Raw genomic sequence first — 17,643 nt, 5'->3', positions numbered from 1 at the left:
CAGGAGTTTGGGGAGGCGTGGTGGACGTGTCACGAAGCTGGTTCACCTTTATTGGCTGAACCACCGACGTCAGGCAACCGCGCTTGAAAAGACAATTTTTTTGTCTTTTCAAAATGCAGTCCCGCCATCGCACACTAGGAGCAGTCCCGTAGGGATTATGCCATGTGTTTGTCATGCGCGCCAGCACAGTCACATAGAGTATAATCTCAGCCTAACACTGGGGAAACATCACTGCTAAAGAAATTAACTCTGAAATGAGAACTTTATATTAAAATCCCGCTCCTTTCATACCACCCCCCCTGCTGTCACCAAATGGTCCCTGTCACAGGCAGAGCCATAAATTACATCACAGGAGGTGACAGTGGGACAGTAGAGAGATGCGGAACATTGAACATGGCAGCACACAGAGGGAAACCATGAAGGTCATTACTTGGGACGAGATTAGTACTTTGATATATTAAACAAATAAAAGCCAATACGCTAAAGCACTTCGATTACAGTTTGTTTCTTCAAGTGTAGCTGCCTTTAACAGCCGCACTGTCCATTATAGATTGTGTTAATGGTCTGCTTTTCGCCGTTCGGTAATCTTCTAAACAAGGGGGGGCCCCAACTCCAGTCCTCAAGGGCCACCAACAGGTCAGGTTTTAAGGCTATCCCTGCTTCAGCCACCCCTGTTCTATACCAAGATAATTGCCAACAGGACAGAAAAGGTGTTGCATGACTAAATACCTTCAGGTTGGGAGCAGCCAGAGGAAGTTCAATCCCCTCCTTAGGCCGAGTCCACGGTCCCTGCTGGCGTGCTGAGGCGCGCTGAGGCGCAGGGAAAACGGGTGCTTTCCCTGGCCTTGCGGTTGCTTACCGCAAGCGCTCTCAGCAGCCGTCAGGGGGCGGTCCGGGGGCGGTCCGGGGGCGGGCGCGTCACTGGCCGGGGGCGGGCCAGTGACGTCACGGAGCTGGTTCGCCCTCATTGGGCGAACCGCTCACGTGACCGGCCTGTCTCGCCGGCAAGCGGGGGAATTTTAAATTCCCCCAAGACCTGCGCTTCCGCAAGCGCGCGTAAGCGCAGGTGAGCCCCTACTAAAGCCGCTCTAATTGCGGCTGTAGGGGCTCAGTGCTGAGCGGGAGCGCGCCTCAGCGCGCTTCCGCCAGCAAGCACGTAACATGGCCGAGGCCTTAGGCCGTGCCTATAGTGCCGTCGATGGCGACGTCACCCGTCGCCATCGGCGAAAGTTATGTTTCGCCGGGCGGCGGGGTTGCGGAATTCCGGCAATTTGATTTGTTCAAGTGCCGTCACGTGACAGCCCTTGAAAAATCTAATTTTGCCGGCTTCCAGTTTCCGCGACGTCGCTCTCTTGTGCACTATAAGCGCACGCGGCGACGGCTATGTATTTGTTTTCGGGCGACGTCGCGTCGCCGTCACTATAAGCGCGGCCTAAGTCTCATCTCACCAGGTTTACAAACAGACTTTAGAAAATGTTAAATACTTTAGGCATCAGACTATTTTGTATCCTTCCCCATTCACCTTAATAAATGTATGAAAATGTTCAAAAGAAATTGCATCACCCACCCAGAAGTGACCCCTTAAACATGTCACTGCCATTAGTACTCTTTGGCACTCATGGGTCTAAAGAGGCAATTCCTCTTAGGACCAATTGGGTCAGCCACCCAAGGGGTTAACAAGATGCCAGCTCATCTTATCTTGCCCCTAGCAGCTGTCTCTCCTGACAAGGCAGGTGAGCACCTTTCGAGATAAATGCTTAGTAGGGGGGAGAACAGCAAGAGAAATCAGAGCGCCCTCACTCCACTTCCTTGTGTAATTTTGTATGCAGGCGATGCAGCGATAACTGTTCACAGGCACATGTAACTGGAGGAGAGACGAGTAGGGTTCTGCAGAGGGGCGCAAAATAATTGCCCGTGGCATGGATGCAGGTGATAAAAAATAAATAAAATAAAGAATACAAAATCTGTAGAAATAGAATATGCAGAGATTGTCTGCTCCATGAAGTTAGAGTGCTATCTGCACAAATGAATGGGCAAAATGGAGTTTAATGCTAAAGTTGAGAGCTCAGTGGAAAAAATATTATTATTAAATATATAACCATTACAGTGCTGGGAGTGCATTAGGACCACTGGCACTTCTACGTCTTGTGATTGCTCCAGGAGACATGACATGGCTGGAGTCTGGATGCCAGAAGGGGCTTCTGCTTGGAAAGGGCTGCCGATCTGCCCCTAGAATAGCAAATGCCCAGGACTTAGAAGGTATGTCATAAGGGCAGATGTAACGATATATAGATATAGCTATAGATTAAAGAGAAAAAAAAAAAGAAAAGAAAAAAAAAAGTTGAATGACAATGTCTCTAAAGCAGGTGTATGTAAAACACACCTTAAGCAATCAGTAGTGTTCATTCAAAATACAGGATCAACCTTTCATTCCCCACTTGGACCTTTATCAAGGTGTCATAACAGCGAAACAGACTTGCGTATATACATTCACCAAAACCATATATGAATATACACCTTTATCAAGAATTTAATTGACTTTCATCCTCTTAATTCATTTGGTTAATTCAGTTACCATACATTGATAATCGTTCTATAAATCATTAATAAACAGGGAATATATATATAAAAAAAAAAAAAGTAGTAGTTTTACAGCAAGTACCTTGCCCCCTCCAAAAAAGTGAACCCATTTTCCAAATCACAAGGTTGGCTCTTCTTGGGCAATCAACTTCATCTCCATAACAGATACAAAAAATAGATCACAAGTTCTTTGGGGCAGTTGAGCCTGCAAAATTCTATGTACAGTGCTTAATACACTATCCGGGCTATTAAAAGAATATATAATATATATTTGATTTAGCAAGCAGCAGAGGGAGTATTTTAAACTCTGCAGCGGCCAAATCCCACCGTCTCCAGAAAACTGGACACACCCAGCGTTAGTAACCAATGCTCTACCACAGCTAGAAAGCAAGGGAGAGATCAAGTGAAAAAAATAAATTTAAAAAAAAGGAAGAAGAAAAGATAAATACTGAAGCGGATTTCTAGTCGGGGGTGAAGCCCGAGTGAAACAGGCGTTTAATCAGGGGAAAAACAGATGCAGATGTTCCATGCAAACGCTGCCATGCTCAGCTCTGTTTGCGCTATTCTATATTGTTACTCAGCAAACAAGGGTTGCTAGGAGCAACCGCAGTCCACTCCCGTATCCACGAGCCAGTTGCTGGGCAACCAAGAGATTACATCCCAAACCAAACAATACGCCAGTTCGCTCACCGTCCTCCCCCTTTCCTCCCTCGCCTGCATGCTGCTCTGTGCCTGCTCGACCCCCTCCCCCCCACCCCCCCTTCCCATCCGCTCGGCTCTCTAGCATTAACTAGGCAATGTGTAATCTATTATAGCAAGAGCTCTTGCCTGGAACCGGGAGAGACCCTATGCACTATAACAGGAACCGCTGCAGAGTATTTGCAGGGAAATTAGCGCCTTAACAAAAAGGGGTTTAAAATTAAATTGAGAACATTTGTTATATACAGATTTTCGAGAGAGCGTGCAGTGTGTCACTGACCCCATTGGCATTAAAGGGGATTCAAATAATTATGATAATTTGCCCTATCGGTAACATCTGTGCATAGCGTTGCATGCTCCTCTGGAAGGCGATTAAAAAATATAAGAAAAAAAAACAAGCAGGCTTTGGGCCCTTTTAAAGTTAAAAATCAAATTGAAAAAAGCCAGTAACAGACGAAAAGGAAGTTGGGTAATCTGCTTCATAAAAGGCATCACATTGAGCTTATTTGCAATATATAGGGTGGGGGAGAAGAGAACAGCACCTTTTAAATATTTCCTGAGGGGTGGGGTGTGCTGCAGGTTTAACCCCATCTATATGAGCAAATAAATCATTAGTGGAGGGCGCTGCTGCTATTAAAATAGATCCACGCTCCCTTCTTGCCAGGGCTTCCACATGAACTTGCCATATTCTTGCTGCTAGGCAGCCACTAGAAACCAGCTGTACACATGCATTGATCAAGCAACACGTCTGATGCAGTTTATTGACCAATTAAACCTCTTCACTTGGCTTGTAAGCCCTTTGGGGCCCAGGACTGCTTTTACTAATGTTTACTTATGTTTGAAACACTTATTCTTAATATGCATTGCATCTCATTTGTTTTGTAATCTCGATGGTTTCAACATGATCATGGTACACAAATTGGCATTTTAACCTTTATCCAATGTATTTTGTCAGACTGGTGTCAGTCCTCAAAGCCACAAATAAAATTGTTCCTTGTTTTGTTTGGTGTTTGTAAAGCAACTTCTGCTGTCATCAACAGTCACACAGACAAACATAAGGAGCCGATATGCTTGAATTCAGCGTTCCCAGAGAAATGCAACACATTTTTCACAAGCTACAGATAAGAAAAAGTTACATGGGGGGGGGGCAGGGGGAGGTTGTTTTTAATTGAAACGGATTAAAAATGAGTGTAAACCATGTTCTTTTATTTTTTAACCTACTACTTGGGACTGAACTCTTAAATCATATTGGAAAAGATAAGTATATAGGTGTTACAGTTTGGCTTTCAGGCCTAAAAACGGACAAAGCCGTTAAACACATCTTCAACTGGGAGCCAACGTTAATATAGTAACTTAACAGTTTAGGCTACACAAAAATAAACACATTTCAACATTTGCTAAAAATTGTATAGCCAGGTCCCCCTTGCGCCCCCACCCTTACCTCTGATGCGGGTGAGGGGAACGGGGAGGTTACTACTGGGTTGCCGAGACTGTGGGCACATGCTGGAAGCCGCCAGGTAGAGCTGTAGGGGGCGACAGTCGTAAAAGCTCCGCACCCGACAGCGGGAGCCGCCATTTTGATACTTGCGCATGCGCAGTGCGAGGATCGTGCATGCGCATTGCCTCAGTTGCGGCAGCCATTAGGCAGGCTCCACAAGGGACTACAAGTCCCATCAGCCACTGGGGCTGCAGACATGTGGTGTGCAATAGCCAATAGGACTCCTGGACCCAAGGAGGACCAATATAGATACATTTGCGCTTGGCACCCCGCTTCAGTTGGGAGCAGGACAGCAAGGGGTGAGGTAAGGTCCAGGGAGAAGTGATCCGCTGGACTAGGCCAGATACCCCCCTTAGGTTCCAGCTGGAACCCCATCACTATAAGCTTGTGTGTAGGGAAGGCCCAAGGGACGCTCCCCTTAGCACATTAATGTTAGTCAGCACATCTGTGACTAGACACTCCGCGGTGCACGAGGCCTGCCTTCTGGGACCAGACCCAGGCCTATGCAAAGACTCTTACGTTGAGACCTTCCAGCGGGAGTTCACCCCACACAGAGGCGGACGCCTTTGTGGAACAGACCGGACCACATACTTCAGTGGATCAGACGGATCCTTTGTGTTTGGTGGTACCCAGGTACTGGAGTGCCTGGGAAGGTATAACATCCAAGTGCACCAACAGTCCTCAGGGGTAGCGCCACTCCCTACACTTTGGGTGGGGATTGACATTGTGGGACGAACACTGGGACACTGGTACCACCGCATCCCAAGTATTGTGGGGATACTTGCTGGGGTAATATTGTGTTATGTAAGTTATATTGGGTTGTTATATGTTAGTAAATACGTTGTTACCTATTCGGTGTGTGTTTACCAACTATTGGGTCCTGTGAGGGATAATTCTACTACGTTAGGATCGCTCACAGGTGGAAGCGTTGTTTATTAAATGAACGTAATCACCCTAGGCTCCCAGCGGCAGAGAATCAGGCCTCCTGTGAGTCACTCAGGTAGTTTCCCTAGACACAGGGAAAGGGGGCTACATTTGTAAACATGGTTAAATATTTGTCCTATAAGTATCATCGTTATAATACAGCGCATAGCAGATAAGTGCGGGGGAATCCTTTCAGACTCCAGTAATAGTTTGTTCTTGTATGGCGCTTCTAGTTTTGCGTATACACTTTACAGAGACATTTTGCAGACAGTCCCTGCCCCGTAAAGCTTACACTCTATGGGTTTTTTTTTGGTGCCTGAGGCACAGGGTGATAAAGTGACTTGCCCAAGGTAACAAGGAGCCGACACCGGGAATTGAACCAGGTTCCCCTGCTTCAAACTCAGTGCCTTCTAATGGCAATCAATTTCTCTCTGGATCAAAGCTCTGCCTTGGTTTTAACCTGTTCTGCTATATCTTGCCTCGGTATGAAGAGGTTTGATCTCTTCAACATATCAACTGTATCTGCAATCCAATGCTAGCAAAGTCCACAGTAACCCTGCTCTTCCTGTACAGAGCTCTTTCCATTGCTGCTGATGAAATCTCCTTTCCTAGAACCTCTTCTTGGTTGTATCTTCTTTAATATAAACAAACCCCAATTAGGATAGTGTCTACTAGCAAGTCAATGGCATAGAAGATCTTGCTTGCAACACCAAGTTATGTTGCTTTATGTGGCAGGGGTCTGTGCTCCCAGTAAAGGGAACTTGGTCTCTACAACATCTTTAAACTTACTACAATATATGGAAATAACAAATCGTGAGCTGAAGGCGGCAGATCAGCTTCTCTAATGCTGTGGCACCCTATGTGTCCAACCTCTGAATAATGGCTACCCTTTAATAGCCATTGTGATGGTAATTCCTCTCCTTGCCAGGGAGCTGTCGTTAAGAAATGTAATTAGGAGTTGTGCAGCATGAAGGAATGTGAAGAATGCCTTCACAAAAGAGGGGAGGGAAAAAAAAAAAAACCCATCCAAAAATGACAAGTTGAAACAAGTAGACAGGGAGTTTGGGATTAAACAGGATGCATTCTAACCCCTTTGGAGTCAGATTGCATTGCGTGCCCCTCCAACACTGAAGGGGTTAACCTTTTAACAAAGCACCATAAAGATAGGGCACCTAAGACCTACAAACTTGTTTCTTATCACTGTAGAGATTATGTAATCATGGAGGCCCAATGGCTAGATAAACTGACATGTTCATGAATTAACCCAAAAGATGTTTGGCAATTGTTGAACACAATCCCTGCAAGCTCTAACCCCAACACACACACACTCAAAAGGAGTGCTACTGGGCGTGGCCAAATGTACACTAGCAACAAAAATGCCCAATGCTACATCCAATGTGACAGAAAATACTTAAATGATTGTATTCTCATATGGGTTATTTAGTTAAACCCTTTTGCCAAGGGGTACGAGATTGTGTGTTCATTAATTGTCAACTGGCAACAGTTGTTTGGAGATTGGTGGCCACTCCTCCCTGAGTTTAAGTTCAACTCCTCCCCACTTTTTAAGTAACCGTTTTTTCAATGTACCTGTGCAGGACAGATCTATGGAGACCATTCTCATGTAGAGGTAATGAGCATACTCACAGGACCTGCATAGTGGTCATGCTGTGACTGCTGGTTTATAATGCTTGCCAAAGAGTTGAACTAAATGACCCTTACTTATGAGAATACAATAATTTAAGTATTTTACCGTGTATTTTCTGTCACATTGGATGTAGCACCGGGTATGTTTGTCTTTTTTTGGCAATTTTTAACAGACATTGACTTTATAGGGACATTAATGGCCGCTACTACTACTACTACTACATACACACATGCAAGACATTGGCTTAAAGCTCTTTTGGCTTCATTTAACAAAAAAATTAAAAAAAGGTTTATAGAATATTTATACGATAAAAAGGAGTAAAATAGATATGGCACCAAACACCCCATACTAAACTGCCCATAACCACACTATAAAAAAATATTGTGCAAATAAACTCAACATTACTAATCAAATACTTAGTGAATTTCTATAAAGTTCCCCATTTTAAAATAAGCTTACACTGAAGCATCGTATTATATATGTGTCATGATAGAGGGGGGTTTGGCCCGGGATTAAAGGGGTTACACCCCATTTGGCCACCCCCTACTCTCACTTGGGAAGCAAGGGGTTAACTGGACTGAGGTCCAGTAATGTTTTTTACCTTGCTTCAGTATCCAAATGTTTATTCCCCTGTGTAAATGTAATGTCTCATCCTGGTGTTTGCACTCACACATACACTAGGGTTGATGCGAGAGGGAAGGGGTTAATGTTAATTTAGTGATTATAGCCCTTTGTTCCCTTTTCCCGCCTTTTCAGGCTCCATTTTGCAGCCGTCCATAGGTCGCCATTGAGCCTCCATGCATTCTAATGGCAGAAGTAGCGGTTTTGGACCTGTTTTCCAGCGACGACCAGCAGGTGGCGTCCAAGAGGAGGAGTGGCGGTTTCCCATTGTAAGTCAATGGGCTCATTGACTTCAATGGAGATTCCTCAACGCCGGCCTCGAGGAACAGGTTGACAGCCATCAAAACCGCAGACCGCAAAAGCGGATACAATGTCTTTGAAAAGAGTTTAATCACTTCGGTCAAGTTCAAAGACAATTGGCGTGGGAATCTTAGGTTCTAGGGCCCCTGGGAATAAAGTTCTTTTTGCCCCTAGCTCCTAGGAACCCCCACACACGATCCACACCGGGTCCAGGAATGAGAGACCCCCGTAAGGGGTCAAGCGGAGAAGGAGAGTCGCGCCATTGACTTCAATGGCGGAGCGGAGGTCCCATTGAATCTAATGGCAGCGCCGGCCATTGATTCCAATGGGGAAAAGCCGCGTGGCGTAAAAACGACTAAATGTAAAACGATGAAAAAGGTAAGTCCATATCTCCGGTTCTGGGATGACCAGAGGGATGGGATTTGGGTGGCATGTAGCCAAGGTTCCGGCTTTAATGTATGACCCTTCCCAGCCCTCTCCGAACAACCGGAGTATGGATGAACAAACGGAGTATGGATGAATGTAAAGTTAGTTGGATTTTTCCATAGGCTTCAATGGCTGCGGTTTCTCCATTGAAAGCCTATGGCGGGAAACCCCATTGACGGCAACGGCGGAGCCCGCCATTCAACGCTATGGCGGCGGACCCCGTTGATTTCAATGGGGAAAGAGTGAAAAACAGAGATTAATTTTTTAAAGGGAAGAATCCTGTATTTTAAAAATGTGTTAAAGTGCATTTCTGTAGCTCCGGTTCTGGAGGTCGCAGAGAGTTGAAATTTGGCCAATATGTAGGGTCACTGTAGGCTTTAAAAACTGGCAGATTTCAACCCACTGGACCCATCAGAACGGAACTTATTAATATGTGAAAATATTAAAGTGTATATGGGATTTTGGATCTGCTCTGAAAATGCAGACTCCATCTGCTATGCTAAATAGGGCAGGAAGGACATCCTGAAGAATTAGCATAGCCCTGTGATCAAGAGTGATCAAAAGTTAACTACCCTGATTGTTTATACTAGGGCCGGAACAAAGGAAGTTGAGTGGGTTGAGAGTAAAGAGCTGAAATGGTATTTAAACCAGGATGAGCCCTTACTCAATTGTCTTTCGTGTTTAGGTGATTTTTAAAGATGGCTGTATGAACTGCCAGTCCAGAATTATGACTGTTTCATCATTCCATCTGAAGTAAGTGCCTATATTTTGTCGTTATTTGTACTATCTTGTTGTGTTCACCTTTTTCAAGGAATAAATTATATTTTATCATATCTAAGCCTCGTTCAGTTCAACCTAGTTATATTTTTGGTGTGTATTATTAATAGCCTGTCACAAAGTTACCGTCACAATATGTATAGGTGTACAAGTATATACCAATACCTTTGGGGTCCGATACAACAGAATAAAAGCGCTTATGGTAGGAGCTCAAAAATAACCGCAAATAACCAATTTTCATCTGTTTACAGTAGGTGTTAAGGGCCCAGATTCCTTTGAATAGCAGCAAAACATGTGATTTTTTTTTTAAAATAAAATCAGTACTGTAGTATTAGATAAGTGACTTTAATTTGTTATTCAACTCTTAATGACATTTTTAATGAGTTTTGAAGCTGCAGTTCAAGTAATATCCTATGTGTGTTTTGTTAATAAATCAATTCTGTACTATGAGAATACTAGTAGCATTTAAAAAATAAAAAATAAATTAGACATTTTTAGTGTATCCTAATGTAGCAAGCATTTTTGTATCTATAGAAACCATTTACAAAGTTACACCCCCTTCCTCTTCTGAGACAGGCTCTGGCTCTTGAGTGCACCAATTACCTTCCTGTTTGTGATCATTTGTTGCCAATGTACTCAGCAGTTTGAGATCTAAACTGTAACAATAGATAGTTTACCTTAGTAAAATCAGGATACATTGTAGCTGCCGAGTTACACTGACTAAAGGACTGATTGAAACTGAAAGGCGGCCATTATGTTAGGCACACAATCAGGATTTTTACAGATTTATAGCAGGAGCACAAAACGATTGCCAGTTTAGGTAACAATGCATCATACATGGTCACCTGCTTTACATATTGAAAAAAAAAGCTGTGTGTGCTGTGCACGCGCATAGTAAGTGAAACTTCTTTGACTTTTGTCGCAGAAATTGACTTATAACGCGCGTGCTCGGCACACATGTGTCAGTCAGTGTATGTGTCAGTCAGTGAGTATGTATGTGCGTGTGTGTCAGTCAGTGTGTGTATGTGTGTCAGTCAGTGAGTATGTATGTGCGTGTGTGTCAGTCAGTGTGTGCATGTGTGTCAGTCAGTGTGTGCATGTGTGTCAGTCAGTGTGTGCATGTGTGTCAGTCAGTGTGTGCATGTGTGTCAGTCAGTGTGTGTGCGCGTGTGTCAGTCAGCGTGTGTGCGCGTGTGTCAGTCAGCGTGTGTGCGCGTGTGTCAGCCAGCGTGTGTGTGCACGTGTGTCAGTCAGTGTGTGTGCGCGTGTGTCAGTCAGTGTGTGTGTGCGCGCGTGTGTCAGTCAGTGTGTGTGTGCGCGTGTGTCAGTCAGTCAGTGTGTGTGTGCGCGTGTGTCAGTGTGTGTGTGTGTGCGCGTGTGTCAGTCAGTCAGTGTGTGTGTGCGCGTGTGTCAGTCAGTGTGTGTGTGCGCGTGTGTGAGTCAGTGTGTGAGTCAGTGTGTGAGTGTGTGAGTGTGAGTCAGTGTGTGAGTGTGAGTCAGTGTGTGTGTGTCAGTCAGTGTGTGAGTGTGTCAGTCAGTGTGAGTGTGTGTCAGTCAGTGTGTGTGTGTGTCAGTCAGTGTGTGTGTGTGTGTCTCTCTCAGTGTTGTGTGAATGTCTCTCTGTGTTGTGCCCCCCACCCCTCCTCCTCCCACTACCCCAGGCGGAGCTGCGGACTCCCAGCCTGCGGACTCCCAGCCCCCCCCCCGGCGACACGTGGTCCCGTTACCCCCCTCCTCCCGACTCCCACTACCCCCCTCCTCCCGACTCCCACTACCCCAGGCGGAGCTGCGGACACGGAGCTGCGGACTCCCAGCCCCCCCGGCGACACGTGGTCCCGTTACCCCCCTCCTCCCGTTACCAAAGCAGGAGTGACAGGGCAGGGGGTGGAGCCTCGGCCTCAGCTATCCCACCACGGAGCAGCGTACTCCACGGCGGGCAGCACCGCAGAGCCCGTGCCGGATGAGGGGAATTAAGGGACCCCTTAAATGACGGGACGTGACAGCGAATCACCGGTTGCCTCGCAGCAGCACCCTCTGCCAACCACACCACACACACACACACGAAACCTGCCATCCACAACATGGATATGGACAGAGCCTCTGCGCATGCGTTGAGGAGGACGGCTGCCGGTGTGGAGGAGCGGGTGAGGGAGAGCGGCGCCGCCGCATGTCAGCGGCTGTGTGGGGGATGCGGCGGCAGTGGCTATCGCCGCCGCCGCTGCATGTCAGCGGCTGTGTGGGGGGTGCGGTGGCCATTAGGAGCGGCGCCGGCGGCTATCGCCGCCGCCGCCGCCGCCGCATCTGATTTGTAGAGCGGGTGTGATGTCAGTGTTGGGGTCGGGCTGAGCCAGAACACAGCCCGGCCTCAACTGCCAGCACTGACGTCACATCCGTTTCATTTCTGTCTCCACAATCCATTTTTGCCCCATCACGAATGAGGTGCCACTAAAGAAGTTTCACTTCAAAAATAAAAATAAAGACGGGTTGGCAGAGAAATGTAGTATTGCCACTTTGAAACTAGCGATTTTAGTACTGCATCACATATACACAAGTATGGAATCGTGAGACTCTTATTGTTGCACTTCAAAGCAATAACTATAGCTTCATTGTCAGATTGTCAGAGGACCAGAAGGAATGAAATGTAGGTGTTCCCACGTCAACAAAAGCCAGCAAGGAAAGATTTACTGTATTTGAATTGTAGTTCATGGTCAAAGGGGTAAATATGTGTGTTTAATCCATACTACTGAAATGCTTCTTTGAGAAATTGAAGGCAGGATTTTGCTCCATGCATAGTCTCGTGGCTCAGGCACTCTATTGTGTCCAAGTTGACCAGCCTTAGGCCTCGAGCATGGTCCCTCGGGCCGCGCTGAGCCTTGTTCCTGCTCTGCCTCGCCTGCTCAATCGGGTGCTTTTTTGTGTCCTGGCAGGCGAGGCAGTGAGCGCGCTTTGGGGGCGGAGGCGTGGCTTGTCCCTCGCTCCCATTGGATGTTTGCGGTCACGTGACCGCTCCTCTGCTCCCCTCAGCACGAAAAGTTAAAACTGCCTGTCTCCTGAAATTTTCTGAGCCTCCACACGCATGCAGAAGCGTCTCCTAAAGCTGCGCTGATTGCAGATGCAGGGGGTAAGTGCATCTGCTCAGCGGGGTCTGCTTTACCATGTCCCAGGCCTTACACTTACAATAGAAGCTCTGGTGTTTAACTTGGATATGTTCTCTTATAAATAATATACCATTTTCTGCCTCCCAATATATGCTGCATCAACTGGAGCTAATAAGTAAAAAGGATTCCTACAAAACACAGGTTATGCTTTGGTCAATTAGTAGATGTGTGTAGCACACATGAAACATGAGAACGGGATCAGAGCTGGCTGAAACAGACAAAAGGGCGGAATATAGCCAGCCCTAAATAATACAGGATGCTGGGTCCTATTACAATGAATATTTGATGTGCGGACAGGCACAATACATAGTGCCTGGACAAATACGAGGCCCTCAGCCCTGCTACAACATTCTTATGCGGAATAAGACAATCCAACTTTAAAGACAAATGTATTAATGAAAGGTTGCTTAGTTTCACAATATAGGGCAGCATCCTTTCAGCACAAATGGGAAAATCTATTAGATGTATAAACATGCCTATAAATACAGTATATAAAACAAGGTAATAAACCAGATTGCCGTTTGCATTATGGCAGAAAAAGTGTTAAGACATGGCATCGTTTCAAAACTACTGCAATTACTTAAAAAAATAAAAACCATGAGCTATTTATATGTGCACTATGGTTTATGGCGTTAAGGGAATATTAGTGCCTGTCTGAACATGCCGTTTTGTTTTAATGTGCAGTTCATGTTCTAGGCTTGAAAAATATCATTAACACATTGTTTCTTTTCCACGGGCACCTACTGTAGTAGTTGTGACTGAAATTGAGGGATTTGTGAAATGCTGCCAAAATATTAATATGGGCACTTAAAAGCAAAACTAGAGCCACAACCCGATAGCACCAGAATAACGCAATTGAGGTTCTATTGAAAATTTCTCCAGAGCATGAATAAGTAAATTTTACCCTTTGCCAAGTAATTGAAATCACTAGTGAATATACATGTCAGCAAGACTGAATAATTCTGTCCGGTCAGCAAATTGGGAGTTGGTTGACAGTTGGTGTATGTCAAGGAGTTACCGTAAGATCAGTGTGACGTCTTTAATGGGTTGAACGATCAGTCCCATGTAGAACCCAGTGACAATGATGCGTTTAATGGGTTAAAAAGCCAGTCATACATAAGAACAAGTGACCCAACGACAGACATGTTTAACAGGTTAAAAGTTGTCATATATAGGACTAAACTCATTGTAGAGAAAGGTTACACTAGCTAAAATTAGGCGACTGACACTTAACAGGCATATTAAACAAATTAAGAAAATGGGCATGTTTCCCATCTGTTTATTTATAAAAAATGTTTTACTAGGAAGTAACACATTGAGAGATACCTCTCGTTTTCAAGTATGTCCTGGGTACAGAGTTATAACAATACATAGTTATATCTGTTACATCAGAGACTCTGAGTAGGGGAGATTTTCAACCTTCTTTGCACAGGAATCTGCAAAAGCCCCTTACAAAAACTTCTAAAAATCATAAACCGTATTCAAATACACTAAAAAAAAAAAACCTGTTTAGGTTGATAAAAATAAAAAGGGTGGGGCGGAATCTCCATTTAACCATTGTGTCATTGCTCTTTATAACTTATTTTAGAGATTTACACAAAGCAATGAAGATTTTTCCCCCCTTTAAATACCATTTTAGTTTGAAGAGAAAAAGTACAATTGAACATTTGTAAATATAAGACGTAGTGGTACTTCTAATGCCATCACACGAACCACAGATACTAAATATAATCAATAATATTCTACTCCGTAACATAGTAGACAAAATGTACAGCATGTCCAACCTTTAAACTAATTGGGCAAGATACTAGTCCTCTATTTATGGTTCTATTCTACCCTCAGGAGATTTTTGTGACTCAGCAGTACGCGCTAAACCCATAGTATTCCAGGGTCAGAAGGAAGTGATACGGGGCACACACCTCCCAAAAGGACATCCAACATCCTCACCAGGAGAATGGTAAAATAGAGTAGGTCATCTGTAAGGAGGGAGGACAAGAACCTGTCTGAGAAGATGAGGATATTGTCATTGTACCGTTTAATCGCATAGTCCCGATGGCTGAGAGGGGCCACCTTGAAACGCACCATCTGTAAAACGGTTAGGTTTCTCAGACTACTCACAAAAAAACTTTTATTTTTTTAAAGTCAAAAATGGTTACAAAGTATGTAACAGGCCACCATGCCTATTACCTTTCTGAGAAGGAAAAAAAAAATGAATAAATAACATACAGGCAGAAAGTATTCAATTCAAACAGAAAAAATAAACTCAATAAAACAGGATCATAGGAGAAAGTTGTGTTGAATTTTTGGAGTTCAGAATGGATTTCTAGTATACACTATAACAGGGGGGGGGGGGGCAAACTTTTTTCCCTGCGCCCCCCTGCTGGCGGTCCCTCACTCCCGCGCCTCCCCCCCATACCTGCGCTCCGGTGCCATGTCACGTTGCCATAGCAACGTGGCGTCACATGACCTCGCAGTGTCATTTTGCCGCCGCGTTGCCATGGCGACGCAGGAAGGAAGCCGCCGGAGCCAAGGTAAGTAGGTTTACGGAGGCCCTGCAGCTCCCCCTGCACTTAAATTAAGAGCCTTCGGGAAGCGCGCGGGGCCTCTGTGAGCCCCGCCCCCCCCCCCCCCGGGGGTCGCGACCCCCAGTTTGCGCACCGCTGCACTATAAGACAATATACATTAAATATTGTTCCACAAATCAAAAGCTTTCACCTTCCCTCTATTATATATACACAGATTTGAATAATTGCAGAAAAGCATTTTAGCAAAGCAAATGGAGTAAAAAGTAAAGATGCATTATTGGGAGCTTAGTTTAGCAGGTACTGTATATACCTGTACACTGAATACAAGTAGCAGCTGCAGTAAATGGTTAGAATACCAGCTCTGTATTTGTTATCTGGAGAACACTTCTTTTAAACAAATATAGCCACGCGCACCTTCATCCAATAAGAATTGTTTATTTTAAATTCTTTATCCAAAGCTCATTAGAAACTAGTGCTGCTTATCCCAGCACACAGCTCTGGTTTCACATTAAAAAGGCAGAGAGGGGAGCTTAAAAGAGTGTGACCCATATTTACCAAGCAGTGCTATTCCATGAGGCAATATTGAATGGGCTGTAAGGGGTGTTCCAGTGGCAAGAGGTTTCATATATAACGGTACCATAGTAAATATGGGTCTTAGCCCCACATGGGACCAACATTACTTAAATGTCAGCAATTTGTTTAACTGGATCCAATAGAATGTGTCTGAGATTTTTTTTTCTTTTTTAAAAACAGCGTAGTAGAATGTATTTTTTATACATTACACATGTAGATTATAGAGTGAACAAACAGTTATTTATCCTCTTTTAGTGATTAAAAAAAACCTTTCAAGGGATTTGGTTACCATGGAAACATTAAAAAAAAAAACACACACACGAAAGAATTTAAAGGCACCAACCACCTACTAAAGATGCCAGGACCATTAGTTTACTTTAAAGCAGGCATTCATGGTAGCCTTTACTTGGGATGGGGAGGGAGAAGAAGGCATGAACATGGGGGTCTCCAGAGTTGATCCTTGGTACCTGGATTTTCCAGATGTGTAGGTCTATTACGCCTTTTTTCTAGGAGAAAGAATACTTCCTCATGGAAAGAAAATGATCTTTCATGTTTGGTCCAGGACAGACAATAGAAAGCAGCAACACAGACATTGCAACTTTTTATTGGTGACCCCACATATTTGTAACTTTTTGGACACACACACACCTTTTGTGAAGTGCTGTATAAAAGGTGTGTGTATTTTTACTGTTCCAGGAGTGGCAACCAGCGGAGAGGTGCAGGGCGTGAGTTTCAGGGGTGATTTTACAGTAAAATGGTGTCAGGGCGTGTTTGGGTAGAAGGGTCCAGTGCTGCGGCTTACCCCAAAACATGTACTCAGGAATCCCCCCAGATTGCTGAGGACATGAGGAACAGACCACCGGATAAAATCCTCCCTAGAAAGCAGTTGCAGCTCACCGCCAAATCTCCCTGCTTCAGCACAGACCAGAACAGTAAGACTGGGCAGGGAATTGAATTACATGCAAAGATCCCCGGTATATGCCCCCCCCAAAAAAACAGAACCAAGGGGGTGGGGGGTGGGTTCAGTGTATCATATGGCAAGGTTTCTCTGTATAAGTGGAAAATAAAATTATTTTAAAAGTACCCAAGGTTTATATTTTTATTAAATTAAGGTGCAGAGGATGTCATTCAGTATGGATAAAAATCAATTTGCATGGAAACAGGGGTTACTCCACCCTCTGAGCTTCAAAGGCAATCCAGACTATGGAGGTGCTAAACCTTTTGTTAACAAGGAGGGGGAAAAAGAATTTCAAAGCCACCCTGGCAAATGGCTGCTCTGTCCAGACTGAGCGGTGCCAGGTAGAGGGGACGGGCCTCATATGCTAAGCGGTCAAGGTGCAAAGTTGGCACATGCCGAGAGCAGACTGAGAAGCCCCTCTGTCAGGTTTGCATGGCAACTCCGTGATAGGGGGAATGAATTATTTCCACGGAGTAGATTGGCTGCATGGGTTAAGTATAGGCCTGTTTAGTGCATAAAAACCCTGCAGCCCATGGGGAAGCAGTTCCATCATGTAACAAGATTCATAATGCAGTGAAAGATCCATCCTGTAACTAGAGTTAACAGCATAACTAGTAAGTGTATTTTTCGTTGTAATTGTAAATCAAGCTGTATATGTTAATTCTGTAAATAAATTACAATTTATTTTATCTCTTGCTTTGCTCAAAGGATCAGAGAGAGAGGAGAGAGAGGAGAGAGAGGAGAGAGAGGAGAGAGAGGGGAGAGAGGGGAGAGAGAGGAGAGAGAGGAGAGACACACACACACACACACACAACATTCCAAGATGCACTGTTAAGTTAAACCTTTCTTGCTTTATCCATTGTAACACCACCGGAAGAGGAGATCAGTTTATCTCAAAAGTTTGCACAAATAAAAGCATTTCGTTAGCCACAGAATGGTATTGTCTATTCGTTTTTGAT

General features: G+C 44.7%; 1 protein-coding gene across 3 annotated transcripts in view; it reads right to left on the bottom strand.

The window, feature by feature from the left end:
- The window catches only part of RFX2 (regulatory factor X2), a 75,939-nt gene that overhangs the window by 33,029 nt on the left and 25,267 nt on the right, over positions 1 to 17,643 (bottom strand). The gene's annotated exons all lie outside the window — the stretch shown is intronic.

Source organism: Ascaphus truei, chromosome 8, assembly GCF_040206685.1.
Source record: "Ascaphus truei isolate aAscTru1 chromosome 8, aAscTru1.hap1, whole genome shotgun sequence".
In the NCBI taxonomy this organism is placed as follows: Eukaryota; Metazoa; Chordata; class Amphibia; order Anura; family Ascaphidae; genus Ascaphus; species Ascaphus truei.
This window is presented reverse-complemented; position numbering and strand designations above follow the sequence as displayed.